Here is a 16,879-nt window from a genome sequence, read left to right on the forward strand (position 1 = left end):
ACAATTTAAGTGATGATGAAATCGGAGGACAACGGAAAGGTAAGATAGGGTGGATTATCATTTTATGGTTGATATGCTATCTATTTAGTCTAAGGTGACAACTGTGATGTTATGAATTCTTAAATTCACGAAAATCGGCACCCTGCTATGCGAAAAGTGAAGACAACCTGTCAGATTGTGTTTAGCTTTAGTAAGCTTTTGAAATCCTTTGAAAGCTCTTCAATTGGAAGATTTCATTGGAATGCAAAGCGCTCTAACGACAGTACTAAATGTAATGCGAACAGCTCTTCGAAAGCTCCAGTCGAAAGTCGACACATGCTCTACCATTCAAAAGTATTCGATCATTGAGTGTTTTCAGTGTAAATTGACAAACTTTGAGAGGGCGCCAAAAATCGAAATGGTACAGGATTTTCTCGAAAGATGGCGCATTCGATAGCTTAAATTGAAAATTCTCCAAATTCATTTGTCTGCCTCAAACTTTTCAAGTTTTACAAGTTAGATCCTCAACCAAACTCTGCTATCAAATTTAAGATCACACAGTCCTTGCGAGTACTTAAAACGCTTTCCTTTCAAACGACATTAACGAAAAACTTTCGCAAATATACGACAAGAGTTCCACTTGCGGATGGTATAATTCAATAAATGATGTACTGCACAGCACATGATGTCCTTCTACGGGTTTTTAACTACTATAGAAAGTACCTCACGGATAGAAAGAAACAAAAAAATTTCACCCAAAAATTCTTTGTACAAGTACAGTAAATTACGGAGCATTATAGCTGAATCTACACGAAAAATAATTTGGAAATGTGGGTTACGTACGATATCGGTGTAGCATATAGCTAACTTATAAGGAGTCTATATTTGTGCAAAATATAAAAGTTTGTCGTTAAAATTTTGTTGGAGAAACAAAAAAGACGGGAAAAAAATTGGAAGAAATGTATTTCAGTTGTAAGCACTTTTATAATCTTGTATAACTACCACAAATACAAGAAAAAAACGGGAATGGGTTTCAACCAAACCGGCCCACACACTTCTCGGGTACCCACTCACAAGTGCACACAAATGCTACTTTGTGTTGTCAAAAAATTTTACGAAAAGCACTTTGCAGTTTCGTCTGTAGTTTTTGCACAACTTTTTATGTTCAAATCTATAAAATGTGTAGCAATTGGTGAGAAACCATAAATTCGTCCACTGTTCCATTTGGATGTATAAAAAAAATAGTTTGTATGATTCAGACGAGAGTGATGTTGTAAGTTGAGACCAACTACGTTCATACTGTTCGCAAAATTAGTCTCATTTTTTGCATCTTCCTCGAGCAGTCTTTTTTTCGCTAAAACTAACCACTAACCAAGTTAGTGAAAGGGTCAAAGGTATCATCAAATGGGTTACGAGATATGTGTTTCTTGAGAAATTTTTTTCTTATTCGTTAAACACACAGGACAAATTTTCAAACGAGTCTTGCCCAAATTGCAATTTTCCGTACGACAAGATTGTTAACATCATTCATCTTTCATGCAGAATTCGAATGGAATTTAACAGACCTTAATTGACTTTGGATATTATTAATCAACTCGAAGCCCCGAGCAAGAAGTCACAAAAAATGTTAATTTTCAAATAAATTGCAGTGGGACCCATGGCATCCAAGGATGCAGAGAACGTGTTGAAATAGTGTCAATCGATAGAGGCGGCAATTTTGCCTGCAATAGAAACATTTGTGTCATGGGTGCAAGAGAAGTGGGGTGGGCATACACTGAAGTCGAAGTTTAAATGTTACGATTTTCGAAAAGTCGTATACACCAGAAGTCGAGCGAAAAACATTTTCGAATGAGTCGTACAGGTAGATTTCTGGTGTTAGGGAATCTCGCGCCGCGTCATTTACAATAACTCACAAAGTGACATCTTCCTTATACAAAATGTGTCAAAATGTGAATTATTTTGAATGACGCGGCGCGAGATTCCTAGCAACCAGATTTCTACGTCGGATACTAATAAAAAAAATATCAAAACCTTCCGCTCGAGCTCGTACAACGGTTCCAATAAGTACAACTACATTGTATAGAAATACAAATTAATGCTAAATCTGCTGTAACCTTTTAACCGTTGTACGAGATCGAGCTGAAGATTTTCAAAAATTTCTTTTCTTGTCATTAGTATGACCAATTAGAAAATTCTTTTCACGAACACCAGCCTTCCGAAAATTGTAATTTTTAATCTTCAAAGAGTGTCTGCCCTGTAAGGGAAGCGTTACAACCAATGGGATTTTATGTAAAATTCCTGCCTCTATCGATTAACACCCAATCACTTTTCCAGCAAACCCACTGCATCCTTGGATGCCAAGGGACCGGCTGCACCAAATGGTACGATTGAAAATTTAAAAAAAAATAATTCATGATCGGCGCTCTGAGCTGATTAAAAGTATCCAAAAATATCAAAAGTGCATTCCAAATTCAATTTAACTTCATTCAAAAGCACCGTAAAAATTGAACCGTTCGGTTACAGTTTCGCTAAGCGTGGCATTGGCTCGACAACGATTTTTATTTCCATTAAATCGGTTAAAATATTAACGCGAATTAAATTGACTTGCCTGGAAGAAAAACATCCCACCTTTCCAACGAAAAAGAATATTTTACTAATAGATTGGTGACAACGTCAAATAATAATCGTGTGGACTTAATGAGTTGTTTTTCTAATAAATGTACTTGGGAGTATGCTTCATTTTCAGAGCAGAAAAATGGCAATCTAAAATAATTTATGGAGGTTTCAGTACATTACTTGCCTTTATTACTCCATTATTATGCAAGCTCTTTGGGTACAGGAGAAGCTTGTTATTTCAATTTTTTTTTTGTTCTTCATTCATTTCGAAATAAATTTACAAAGTCAGAAACTGTTTAATTTGAAAAGCGAAAGACGACAAGGGAAAAAAAGCCGAAGAAACTAATTAGAATGGAATGGTATTGACTTTACGATGACAACAGAGAAAAGTGGAAAATTCAAATTTGAAGCAGTAGGTTCTTGTGTTTTTAACTTTCTATTTACCTTATTAGCAAAAACCCAAGTACAACTTTAATTACATTCAATTTATCAAGAGTGGGTTCGATAATGAAATTGTTTAGCTAGAAACGCAACGCGACAATTGCAAAATGTTAGCCGAATCGATAGCCGACTGTTCACGAAGCAAAAAATGGAATAACTATGCGGCCGCGTGTGCGAATAGTACATACTCCTAGGGTAAGTTCTATTCGCACATTGTGTGAATCGTCGCTTTATAATGACAAATAGCCAAAGTGACTATTTACAGTGGGAATAGCCAAAGTATTATAGAGAGCCTAGTCACACAATGTGCAAATAGTATTTTAGCAAGGTCGGACCAAACGCTTAGGGAGTGTTCATAAACCATGCTCACTTTTTCATTTTTAAATCTTTGATAACTCGAGAGCACGGATTTTTATGAAGTGAAATGTATGACTAACCAATAGACCCAATAGACCAATAAAATGGGAGTTGAACACACACTTCTGTGTTTTTCGAGAATTGATGGTTTAAATGTGCTGGCAGGGCCGAAAAAAGCGTACGTTGTTTATGGATAGTCCCTTGTCAAAATCTCAATAGGATCAAACCAAACACCTTACTAATGCAATTAGTATAATGATGAGTAAAGTAGTATCAACATCCACCTTCCCTACTTGAATAAGGATGATATCAATAGGATCATACCAAAGCCCTTTCTCACACAATTTAATGATACCTAAAATCAACCAATTTCTCCTACCGTGTGCGAATACATCATTTTCTTTATACGGTACCCGTCAACGTAACCCGACGTTTCATCTGTTATCGACAACGGCAGCAAGAATAAACGACGAGCTCTAACTCATTAGGTGCGAAAATTATGTTCAAAACAAACGAAGTAAAAGATTTCTGAAATCAATTTCTGAAAATCTTCGATCAAATGAAGTAGTGTATTTGAGGGTTGCAACACTTAAGAGGCACCGACACTTAGCTAAAATTGTAGCCTACATTTGCGAATTTCGTATGTCATTTTTGTTAATATCTTTTCATCAGAATCCTTTTTGAAAAATGTACAACCGCAATTCCAACCAAGAATCTGTTAGCTTTAAATAAAAATTAGTTTTGGTTGTAGTCGTTTGATCAGCTTTGAGAAAAGTGAGCAGTTTAATGAAATTTTCATAAACTGCTCATTGTTCTCAGAGCTGGTCAAATTGCTGCAACCAAATCTATTTTCTGTTGAAAGCTAACACATTCGTGGTCGGAATTGCGGTCGCACATTTTTGAAAAAGAATTCTGATGGAAAGATATCATCAAAAGTAAACTAAAATCCAGTATTTAAAAATCGCCCTAATGTATGCTTTTCGGCAAAGTACCGGTGCCTCTTAATGACTCGCATGACCTAGCCCAGATTCGATGAATTTGTGTTCATATGTCTAGCCTACATTTAGGAGAGATATCAATGAAGCACCTTACTTTCCTCAGACAGTATTTGCATACTTCGAGGCGTGGTTCGGAAGTTACGTTAAGCCGGTGGCCCAGTAAAACTGTTAATATGCTTGTCGTCTGTGACAGATTTACTTGTCATTAACCTCAATCAATTGTGTGCAAATCGCTCGATCAATTCATTTTACATATTCGACAGCTCGGATCGTGTCTGACGTTTACAAGGTAATGAAAATGATGTATAGCAAAGAGTGAATAGTCACTTAGTGCGAATGGACACATTGTGCGAATAGTCACAAAGTGATGTATTTTCTTTGTGTTATTCAAACCACATTTTTCATCTAGATCGATTTCTAAGCCACGTCTAACTCCTCTTGATGGTAAACCACTGATCAACACCATATTACAGAGACAACAAAAAATTTGGCTGGCCAGGATAGCGACGGTATTCTAAACATTGCAACTAGCGTCGTTGGTAGTAACGTTCTTAGCATAGCTGGCAGCGTTGTTCAAAGCTTAGTACTTATCCCAACAAAAAAAACATGTGGCAGATAAATTTTCTTGCTGGTCTGTTCCTGAACATTTGCCACTTTGCGACGCAGATTTTTTTGGTAAAATTTTGGTTGTTTCCAGTCAAATTTTTTTTGGTAAAAATTATTTGGCAGATGATGAGAAAAACTAAGCCAGCTTGTTTGAACTAATTGGGTGAAAAATTTAATTTTTGCGTAACGAAGCTGAAAGCGTCAACTCTAGCGATATCATTCATTTTAGAAATTGTACTTCAAAGACTGCGTCACACTTTTCTCGAAGAGATTTTTGTTGGGATATCAGTCGTTTTAGAACACTGCTTTTTATAACAGTTTATAACAGAAATTCGGAAATTTGGCGAAATTTGAAAATTTGACAAAAATCGAAAATTTGACGAAAATCGAAAATTTGACGAAATTCGAAAATTTGACGAAATTTGAAAATTTGACGAAATTCGAAAATTTTACGAAATTCGAAAAATGGACGAAATTCGAAAATTGGACGAAATTCGAAAATTTGTCGAAATTTAACAAAAATCGAAAATTTGCCGAAGAAAGTAATTCTCTATCTGCCACCATTCAAGAAATATCTCCAAAACCCCAATTGACCCACCCATTTCCAACTTTCGACATTTTTCACAAATGCCCTTCTTTTCTACTCGTAAAACTCTGAGACTTTGCCGAAGAAAGTAACTCTCTATCTCTCATAACCCAAAAAAATATTAGTCCTTTCATCCTACGCTCGAGTAGCTCAAAATTTGGTCACTCTAACCACTCTAGCTCAAACGAATCTGACCCGATTTTTTTGTTCGAATCGTGTTACGAATACCTTTCATTTGATGGGTCGCACGCCTCTGTAGGTTTCAATACAGCTAAGCTACAGCCGAAAACGCGTTCCCGACCCTCGAAAACCACACTCAGAAACCACTTCGAGGCCAATAAAACAAAATTCTGGTTTTTCCTGGGGTAATGGCGTATCACATTTTCATTTTTATGCCCACCCTGAGGTTCCTGCAAAATTTCATGGAGATTGGCTGACTAGTTTGCGAGATCGACCGTCGATAGATAGGCAGACAGATAAATAGATAGATACAGAGTAAGTTGAAAGGTTTTGATTGTTTGGAAAAAGTCAATTTGGTGCATTTTGTATGAAAAGTGACCAATTTCAAAACGATTTATCTCCGGTAATTTTAAACCTACATAGTCGAGTGATAGCTCGTTTTGCTCGTATTTGAAGCGCGAATAAGATAGAATAGGATTTGTGGTGATACAGGCCAAAGGAAAGAAACTTAAATTCTCGCCTATATATGTCTCAAAAAATTTTCTTCGTTCTTTTTTTGGAAGTTAGACTGCGTCAAGTCCTCCGCTAACGCTCCGGACATGATCTTAGTTGTTCTTTGGAACTTTGCAATTAATATTTAACGCGAAACAGATGAATCATTTTCCGAATATGTCTTTAGTTGGAAACCTTTCCTTAAAGTCGTTATTAAGACTACAGACTATGTTGCATCAACCATAATACCATTCCATGTGTAGTGTATTATAACGATGTTAATGCCATGGAGCTTATCTTCCGTTTTTTCCCCATTTTCGTGTATTATACACAAGACTCTATGAATAATGAATCGCTGCTGGTTAATTATACGTAGCGTTACAATCAACTAATCTATCATCCCTAAACACAGAAATCGGATCGTCGAAAATAATGTGGTGCGAGAAATGAGATTAATAAAGGCCTCCACTGGAATGACTGATGGCTTCGGGTATAATTTATATAGTTTGAATTTCTTCTTTTTTGCCACATTCGTTTCGGTGGAAACATCAGTTTCAGTCATTATCAGCCCCCAACCCCTCTTCTCGTTAAGATTTAGGAAAGTTTTCCTTTTAAAGAAAAATTACGTTTTAGATGTAATTAAGATGGACACACCACATCGTGCTGTTTAATTTCTTTTCTTTCATCCAGAATGAATCTAATTTTTTAATGCCGTTCCAAATGACGAATTCAATTTGATGGAGTCAATCAATTTTATGTATTATATATACGTTTCTACGACAGTCAATGTTACGATTGTTTTATTGATAAAACTTTTCATTTCTGTTTTACGTTGAACTTTGCAAATGTTTGTCTCCATGCAGAGCGGAGCCAATTTTCAGAAGATCGATTACAAAATGTAGACAGAATTTGATGACGTCAAGGGAAATTGAAATTCATTCCGAAAAGAGAAGGGTAAAAAATATTTCCATGTTACTGAATTGTGGCCCCGTGAACCTAGAATGTGATCAACCACAGTTCAAATTTGTTCTCTTTGAGTTCGAAATTGATTTGATTTGTTTAGATACCTTACTAAGAACTTTTTACGGTCAATAAGTCTGGACCACCGGCTTAACATGACTTCCGAACCACGCCTCGAAGTATGCAAATACTGTCTGAGGAAAGTAAGGATCTTCATTGATATCTCTCCTAAATGTAGGCTAGACATATGAACACAAATCCATCGAATCTGGGCTAGGTCATACGAGTCATTAAGTGTTGCAACCCCCAAACACGCTGCAACTGTGCTAATTATGAAGCTTGAGGGAACTCCAGAACGTTACCAATGTGGAGAAAATCATTTATTTACCAAAAAAACATTAAAATAGTTCCTGCTCTCATATTGAAGGTTGCTTTGTTACACAGCGTAACGATCTATCCCAAGACATTCTTCATGCTAACATCGCTAATAGCTAGAAAAATTCCATGTGGAATTGTATGACACGGGAATCGAACCCGAATCATTTTGGTGAAAGGCTTGTACACAACCACTGAGCTATCCCGTCCGAATTTGCGGTACTTTGTCATATGCGTGGTATTATCATGGCGATATGAAGCGATTGATTCGAAACTCCGCTTTATCTTGGTTACGAATCATTACAGCTGTAGGTCAAGATTTCCATGCAACTTTGTAATTGTTGTCGTTTGCAATTGTGACAGTTGGGATCAAAAGTCTGTCTATCACATCTGTCAAAGTGACGTTTTAAACGTCAAAACAAAAAATTTTAGCCAAATAATTACAAAATCGTTTATTATTGATAGTCAATTCGAAAGTTCAACGACTACGTTCATTGACTGATTAACTTATCAAAAAGACATTCTTTTATTTTACAACTCTATTCTCTAAATTGAGATAAGACAGAAGCCCAAATGCAAGCCCATTGAACGACTATAAAAATAGAAATAAAATCAAAAGCATGGGCTAAGAGATAAAACAAGAAAATCGGGCAAACATCCAAAAATAGACCCAAGAATCAAGGCCTAATCATATAAGTCTGTGAGTGAAGTTTGGAACAAAAATGCCTGTTGCAATCGGAATATTGTATTCGTCGTCGATTAAAACCAAAATCGGTTCAAAATTACTCAACTTATTGTGTCATCAAGCCCTACAGACATTTCTGTAATTTCTGTTTTTTGTTAACTTTTCACAAAATCGATCATAGTGAAGGTAAGACGTATTTTCTAACGTAAGACCATCGGTTTAACTGTCAAGGAACCTTACGATTTCCCGCAACTCTCAGTGTGCGCTAACACGAAACGTTAACAATCTGTTGTACTAATGCTTCTTATGGAAATCCGCAAAGAACATGACTTCTTGTCGAACAAAACCTCACTAATGTATTCAAAGTGGTATTCTAACTAACTGGCAACAAAACTAGCCAACTCAAACAGAACCGAATCAATTGGAAAATTTAATCATTTTTTTCGCTTTAAGAATCCACCTGAATATGGTTTTCAATCGACAAGAGTTGCATTTATCTATAATGCTTCCTGCCCTGCATACAAATCGACTTCTCGTCGATGATATGAGTATTCTTTCAAAATGTTTTCCATTTTTCGTTTCGAATATTCCGAATATAAAATTTAATTACATTTGCTGAATGTATCGTATGTATTCGGATAATATTTGCGGCACGGTGAATGAATGATATTTACATTTCAAAATTTTGCATAAATGCATCGTCTTCTAAAAGAATTTTTAATAAAATTATATCGAATCAACTATCGGAATGCAGTCTCTATATGCTAGCGCCATACTACATTAAAGGCATTAAAGGATGATGGAAATTTTGAACTTTGGAATTTAGCTCTTTTAAACCAAATAGTACTCAATACATTGTATCAAGTGGAAGACGTAGCAGACAGTGCGGATTTTAGTCCCTTCCGATATCGTGTATTCCTACTGCGTGATTGACCCTGTGGCTAATGGAAAATTTAACCTTTGGTAGATTTAACGACAAGGAGACTTAAATACCCAACTTGGCGATCGAATCTCTGTGGTAAAGACTTGTTCAAGCTGTGTTAAGTATGGTTTCCACTCAACAAAATGTACTTCGTGAGAGAGCAAGCTGTCAAAAAACAACGCAAAAATTGAAAAAAACGAGCCATCAGAACAGTCGGAGCGTTTGCTGCGACTGAGCCCCGTACAAACCCGTATATCTATTGCGTACGTGACCCTAGTGCGTCTGTCACCCTACTTTGACCGTAAGCCTATTGCGCCGGTTAATGTAGTTAAAGTAAAATTATTATGTATAATGTGTACATCTTACAAATTGCGCATAGCGCAATTACGAAGCCCCGTACGACGTTCCTTTCAAATTGAACAAAAATTTCAAATCGCCGTAAAAAATTTTTTTTTTTGAGTATAAATACACAAAGGGCCTAGTATCGGCCTCAGTCCGAGGATCCAATTTTTTTTTTCAACTACATTCTATTCGGCCTTTGATTACCTTCCAAATGAAACAAAAAATACGGAAAACGGATGAAATTTGCTCGAGTTATATGTAAAATACACATAGGGCCCTAGTAGCGGCCTCAGTCCAAGGACCCAAATTTAATTTTTTTTTCAACTACATTCTATTCGGCCTTTGATTACCTTCCAAATGAAACAAAAATTACGAAAGACGGATGAAATTTACTCGAGTTATATGTAAAATACACATAGGGCCCTAGTACCGGCCTTAGGCCAAGGACCCAAATTTATTTTTTTTTTTTCAACAACATTCTATTCGGTGTTCGATTATCTTTCAAATGAAACAAAAATTACGAAAAACGGATGAAATTTACTCGAGTTGTATGTAAAATACACATAGGGCCCTAGTACCGGCCTTAGGCCAAGGACCCAAATTTAATTTTTTTTCAACAACATTCTATTCAGCCCTCGATTACCTTCCAAATCAAACGAAAATTACGAACATAGCTAACGCCGACCCGTACGAAACACCTATTCGTATCAAAAGCCTTTACTGTGAAACTCTTCATTTCTTTTACTTCATTCTCTACTGAAAAGCTATTCGCCTTTTAAAATCACTTACATTATCTTTCTTTGCCTTGTTAGCATATACAAATAAATTGCCGGAGGCAATATAGACAGCCCCGTACGAGGTCAACTTTCATAAATTCCTATTTAAACAGCTATATACCGCTATATTTACCTATATTTTCCTATAAATAAACATTTCACAGATGAATATGCTATTATATAGCTCTATATGCCTGTATATAGCTCAATATAGCTGTATATAGGTATATATAGATGTCCATATATGGAATCCCTGAAACCCCTCACACTTAACACATTATTTCCATGTTAACAGAAACTCTCTAAGTACCATTTTTCCCGAGATATGTCATTTTTATTAAAATCCAATATGGCCACCGGCAGCCATTTTGTTAGGAGACCGGAAATTTTACCGACGCTTTACATTCGTTAATACCTTTCAAACAAAAAAAAATCATGAAATTCGGTCAAAATTTACTCGAGATATTGACAAAATACTCCACGTTCACTGTACGGCCGAGTAGCCAGATAAGAGCTCACTCCAAGAGACCTAGCTCACGCTCCGGAGAACATAATTTCAAAAACGCTTTTTTCCCTGATTGGTACGGTCAATACCTATCTAATAAAGCTAAAACAGACGAAATATGTTCAAATGCGGCCGACCTACAAGCAAAAACTGCTTGCCGCCCTGTGCCTGTTTCACACCAAGGGGTCTAACTCACGAGTCGGTCATCCGATTTCCATAAACTTTTTTTTTGTCGATCGGTATTGTAAATACCTTTTATTTGACGTATCAGTCACAAGTGTAACGGTTGAATGTCCGGAGATATCTTCAAAAAACCGTAAAGCACTTATTGGGCCACAGCTCGGGAGGGGTCGATCCAAAATCACTCATCTTCGAACTTAGCCTGTCTTTTGACATTACCAAACGGGAAAAAAAAGAATTTTCAAAATCGGATGCGTTTTACTCAAGTTATCGTGCAGACGGACATTTTTTTTCACTGATTTGGCATCTCTAGACAACCACAATAGGTTTCCCCTTACTCAGGGAGTCCAATTCGACGTGTTACGGATGTATGCGTAAACGCATAAGACCCCAGTACTTCGTACGGATCTAAAAAACGAATGAAATTTACTCGAGTTCTATGTAAAATACACATAGGGCCCTAGTAGCATTTCACTTCTAAGGCCCTAACTCACGGTCCACTCTTCTTTCTTCTTCTTTTTCAGCCTGTTTCTATCCACTGCTGGATGTAGGCCTCTCCAACTTCTTTCCATTTCGTACGATCCATTGCCATTTGCTGCCAGTTTGTACCTGCAATATTCTTAATTCCGTTTGTCCATCTCTCTGGTGGTCTACCTATAGCTCGTCTTTTATATGGTCGCCAGTTCATGATCTTTTTGGTCCAACGTTCGTCTGTCCTTCTTGCAATATGTCCCGCCCAGCTCCATTTCAGAGATGCTATTCTTTCCATGACATCAACGACCCTGGTTTGTTGTCGAATCCATTGATTCGTCATTCTGTCTCTGAGTGTTATTCCAAGCATACTCCGTTCCATGGCTCTTTGTGTCACTCTCAATTTATCTTCGGATGCTTTTGTTAAAGTTAACGTTTCCGCTCCATAAGTGAGCACTGGAAGGACACAAGTGTCGAAAACTTTGCGTTTCAGACTATTATTCATTTTGCTTTTGAAAATTAGTCTGAGTTTTCCGAACGCTGCCCATGCAAGACCAATCCTACGTCTTATTTCTGCAGTTTGGTTGTCCAGACCTAACTTCAGTTTATGTCCTAGATATACATAGCTGTCGACTCGTTCAATGACAGTGTCACCAATTTTGATTTCTCTATCGTCCCCGATGTTGGTCATGACATTTGTTTTCGATAAGTTCATCTTGAGGCCAACTTTGCTCGCCTCTTCACTTAACTGTTGTAGCATAAGCTGAGCCTGACCTAGATTCGCTGCTATCGGTACAATGTCATCAGCGAAGCGGAGATTGCTCAGGTACTCTCCATTTATCTTTAATCCCATTTTACTCCAGTTTAACTTCCTAAAAATACTCTGCAGAATCCACTCACCCGATTTTAAAATACTGGATTTCCTGGATTGGTATTGACAATACCTATCATTTGCCATGTCATTTACATTTCCATCGTTTGTTTTGCCATAAATATCACCAAAAGACCTTAAATCACTTAGGTGGCCCTAACTCACGAAGGGCCGACCCAAATATGCCCATCTTCGAACTTAGCCTCACTATTTCGACTATCTTTCAGGAAAAAAAAATTTTTGAAATCGGATTTGATTTACTCAAGATATCGACGTGACGGACAGACGGACAGACAAAAATTTTATTGCGGATTCGTCATCTATTTTGCCCTTACCGTCTGCTTCGAATTCCATCAATTACACACGGCATCGTAATCCTATAAGCCCCTTTGTACTTCGTACGGGGCTAAAAATAATTTTGTCTCTCACACGGAGTACCTTTTTGGTAAGTGGAAATCAAGAGTTGAGGCAAAATAACGTATCTCATTGGATGTATGTTTTGTAGAGCTTTCGCGAACTTCGAGCTTCTTTTGGAGATCATTGGAAAGTGTAAAATTTTTTTGGTGATTTCGGACAAAAGAAGCTTAAAGCTGGCGAAAGCTATTCAAAATAACTTCCATCTCATAATTTTGGCTGTAACAGTGTAACACTGAATGGCTCGTATGACGTAAACCCAAATACGATGAATTTGTGTTCATATATGTCTAGCCTACATTTAGGCGAGATATCAATTAAGTGCTTAGCTTTCCACAGAAAGTATTTACATACTTTCAGGCGTGGTTCACGTTAAACCAGTAGTCCAGGCGTTATTGGCCGTTGGAGGCTGTTAGTGATGTCCAAAATCAAGAATCTCCATTGAATCAAACATAAAAATTTGAGAAATTCGTCGGTCAGTTTTCGAAAAGATTCCTAATTAAAACAATCGAAGAAATCATTCGACATAATTGGTAAAGCTCACTAAATCCTTCGAGTGGCCTTCCTTGTTTTTTTTTTCCTTCTATCTATTGCCAAATATCCAGCACGCTTCCATTCCATTTACAAACACCAGAAAAAAGGTGATAAATAATGGAAATGACTTGTCAAATTTGCTTGTCAAAAGTAAAATCATATGAATAATGAATGCATGAGACACCACCCCGCCCAAATGGTGTTCCGTATTTCGATAGTATATTTCGTATGATTTAGACGGCGATAATTTTATACACAAAAATAGACAATGAACGGTTAAAAGAACCGAACAATGTCTGAACTTAAACTCTTGTCATTTTTGTTGTGTTATATACAACGCACTCCAACATCATTTTCGTTCGTCTGTATCAAACTCACAAAGAGATGAGGAAGAATAAAAAAAGTCCTTTGTGCTGACGGAGAATTCACACAATTTCGCTAGAACTTCGAAGAAAAAACGGCGAAAGTTATTTCACCGTACTTGGGGGTATTTTCATATCGCAAAACATTCCGATGGGAATATCACCATCAACCATGGGTGTTGCAGAAACAATTTTCCCTCATTCGCCACGTAGTACACACACACACACGACGACGCCTTTAATAATTTTGAGCAAATTGAATTTTCTGATGATTTGTTGGAATATTTTATGATAAAATTATTTTATTTATTTTAACTACATTTGAGGGAAAGCTATTTACATAATAAATTAATGCAGTACGGTAAGGAGAGGCTGGCGATGTAGGCAAGCTATTACGGGCTGTGTTGTGTCTATAGTAACTAGAATGGGAGGCAGAGAGCACAGAAAATGGATTGTACATCGTAAATAAAGTGGTTGAAGTTGTGCCTAAGTGGTACAATTTATTCAGTCGGTAGTGGAAGGAAATTTGATTAAACATCAAACGTGAAATTGTAATTAAATTTTCGATAAAAATCTCTCTCGAATGAAATTCATATTTTTCCGATTTTAATGGGAAATTGTGTTGAAGCAGATTCGATTGAAAACATAATAATAGAGCTTCGTGCAACTACTGCACCAATTGCTTATGGTAACCGATAAATGTATTATTTCCAGTGGGAGGGTGAAGAGCCAATTTTTCCAGAGGCCGAGTGTTAAAAATCAATTGCCAATACTGCGCCACTTGACAGCAGACTGCCTTCTTGGGCTTCACAAATTTTTAACGAAAGAACGCAGTCTGGTGACAAAAAATTAATTTCGCCGAAGTGGATCCTATAGCTAATACTTAACGTTACACTAACTTACAACTTGACACCAGTCTGCTGTTCTTACGTTTTTTAAGATATCTCTCAAAGGAGCAGACTGACGTTAAGTGAGAAACTATCTTCTACTGATTCGGAAGTGGCTATCCTGTTTGTACAATCACAGTGTCCCTCATTCGAACGAAATTTTTAATGATCTGACCGGATTCAGTTGACTGTGCTCAACCTCCTTGTGAATCCCTCATTTCATTTCTGTAATAATTTTGTCATTCAATAATATGTGCAGTCTGGACCACCGGCCTCAAAATATAGAAACACTGAATGTAATGCAAACTCTCAGCGAATCAGACAAATTACGGATCCCGACTTTTACGTGACTAATGTTGTTGCACCTGCTAAGTTTGTATGGATTCGAATTAATCTCACCGATAGCTGCAACTTGACGCAAACGAATTCAATATGGGTGTAACCAAGGTAATGAGGAGGTAATGCCATATATAACCGAATCAGATGTGCGGTGGCACGAAAGCTCGATACAAACGCCATCTCATCCCTTCCTTGAAAGCAAAAAAATGGAATAGAAAGTCTGGCCATCTGTTGTGAGATAGCGAAAATATTTTTGTGAAATACAAGTAAATCCTAGTCAACCATTTAAAAAAAAGTCATTGGCTTAGGTGCTAGGGCATTACCTCCTCACTATATTTACCTTGGGTGTAACATAACGAAACTAAATTCACCTGAAAGTAGGGATCCGTGCGTAACTAGGCATTTACATTACCTTCAGTGTTTTGCCTAAACTCACACAAATTCATCGTATTTGTGTTACGGCATACGAGTCATTTAGTATGTAATGGTCAGCTCTTTAACCCCAGGATGACTTTGAATTACCAGTTCTAGAAAAATGGGGAGCCGACTGGGCTCCAAGTTAGTAGTGGAAATTAATCTATTTACGCAACACTTTTACGTAAACTGATTTTTTACACTTGATGTAACTAACTAAAATGTCGCTGGTTGCAACTTGTGATCACAAGGACCATTTGTGAAACATTGACGTTGGCCCAATATTCCGACCAATCAGAAATGGACAAAAAAACAACGAAAAACGGATGAGGTGAGATCGAGTTTACATTTGCTACGTTTCTGCTTAGTAGTGGGGGGAAAAACGGAGAAACGGTTTTTTTTAAAGTATGATGCGTCACATTTAGACACTAGTGATAATAAGGGACTGTCAAACAACACGTCAATTAATGGTATTAGTAGTAAATAATAGTGGGGCTAATGTATTTGTACTTTCGTCTTTTATGGACGACGATCCACAAATACTACCCACATTGAAAAACGTTCTAAATCTGACGTCGGTGTATGACCATTACCCCGTTGAGTGATCCCTCACTTTTTCCAACCATAATTCCACATGAAAACAATTCTTTTATCGCGTTATCATGATAATTGTTCCCATTTAACAGAATTTAAATTCTAAAAAAAACGTAAAATTCTCCTTTAAATCGAATAAACTTTTCACATTTCCACACATATCTCGTGTATCTTGTGTTCCGCTAAATACTATTCATGTTCCCTTTCCACATCTCAGAGCAAAAAAAAACCCTGCCGAGCACATAACCTATAAATGTAATATGGCAACACAAGCGTGTAATGGAATAACGAATATTTATATCAAAGGAAGAGCAAAAAAAAGATGGGACTTGGCATACGGATATGTAGGGAAAACGAAAAGTGGAACACACAAAACATACAGACACAAAGCGAAGCGACGACGAGAAGAAAAGAGCTTTTTTTTGTAACGAATTCAATTTTTATGTATACGCGTACCGTACACACTATGGTCGTAGCATGTAAGGTAACTGATTGAAAGTTGACCCAGTGGAAAAGTGATCTTAAGTTGTCCGTGTAAATTTGTATGGAGAAAAAATTATCGGTCAACTCAACATTCAATAAATCGTGATATGTCCTATGACTTTTGTATAGATAGGACAACTCACGATTCAATGTGTTTAAATGTGAAATAGGACCACTCACGATTCATATAGGTCAACTCTGCATTTTTATTAATTCATTAACTTTGTTAGACGAAATCGGCAATAATTAATAAAAATTTATATTAATTAAGTAAACAAAAGATAAATCTTTAAAAGAAAAGTGGTTCCATGTAACATAGTTCCAAAATCGCTGAGAAATTCAAGTTCAAAGTTGAGATTTGTCAAATTAGGTCAACTTTCAATCAGTTACCTTACACGATAAAAATCCATATTTATTTACGTATAGCAGCCAGAAGAAGTAGAAAAAAAAGAGAAGATGAAAATGGAAAAGTTCAGCGAAAATGTATAAACCAAAAATTGGGCAATTTAT

At 36.8% G+C, this 16,879-nt stretch overlaps 1 protein-coding gene across 4 annotated transcripts in view; it reads right to left on the reverse strand.

Annotated features, from left to right (window-relative positions):
• The window catches only part of LOC119074385 (amyloid-beta-like protein), a 104,969-nt gene that overhangs the window by 11,936 nt on the left and 76,154 nt on the right, over positions 1-16,879 (reverse strand). The window lies entirely within an intron of this gene.

The sequence above is a fragment of the Bradysia coprophila genome, unplaced genomic scaffold (assembly GCF_014529535.1).
Source record: "Bradysia coprophila strain Holo2 unplaced genomic scaffold, BU_Bcop_v1 contig_151, whole genome shotgun sequence".
NCBI lineage: Eukaryota > Metazoa > Arthropoda > Insecta > Diptera > Sciaridae > Bradysia > Bradysia coprophila.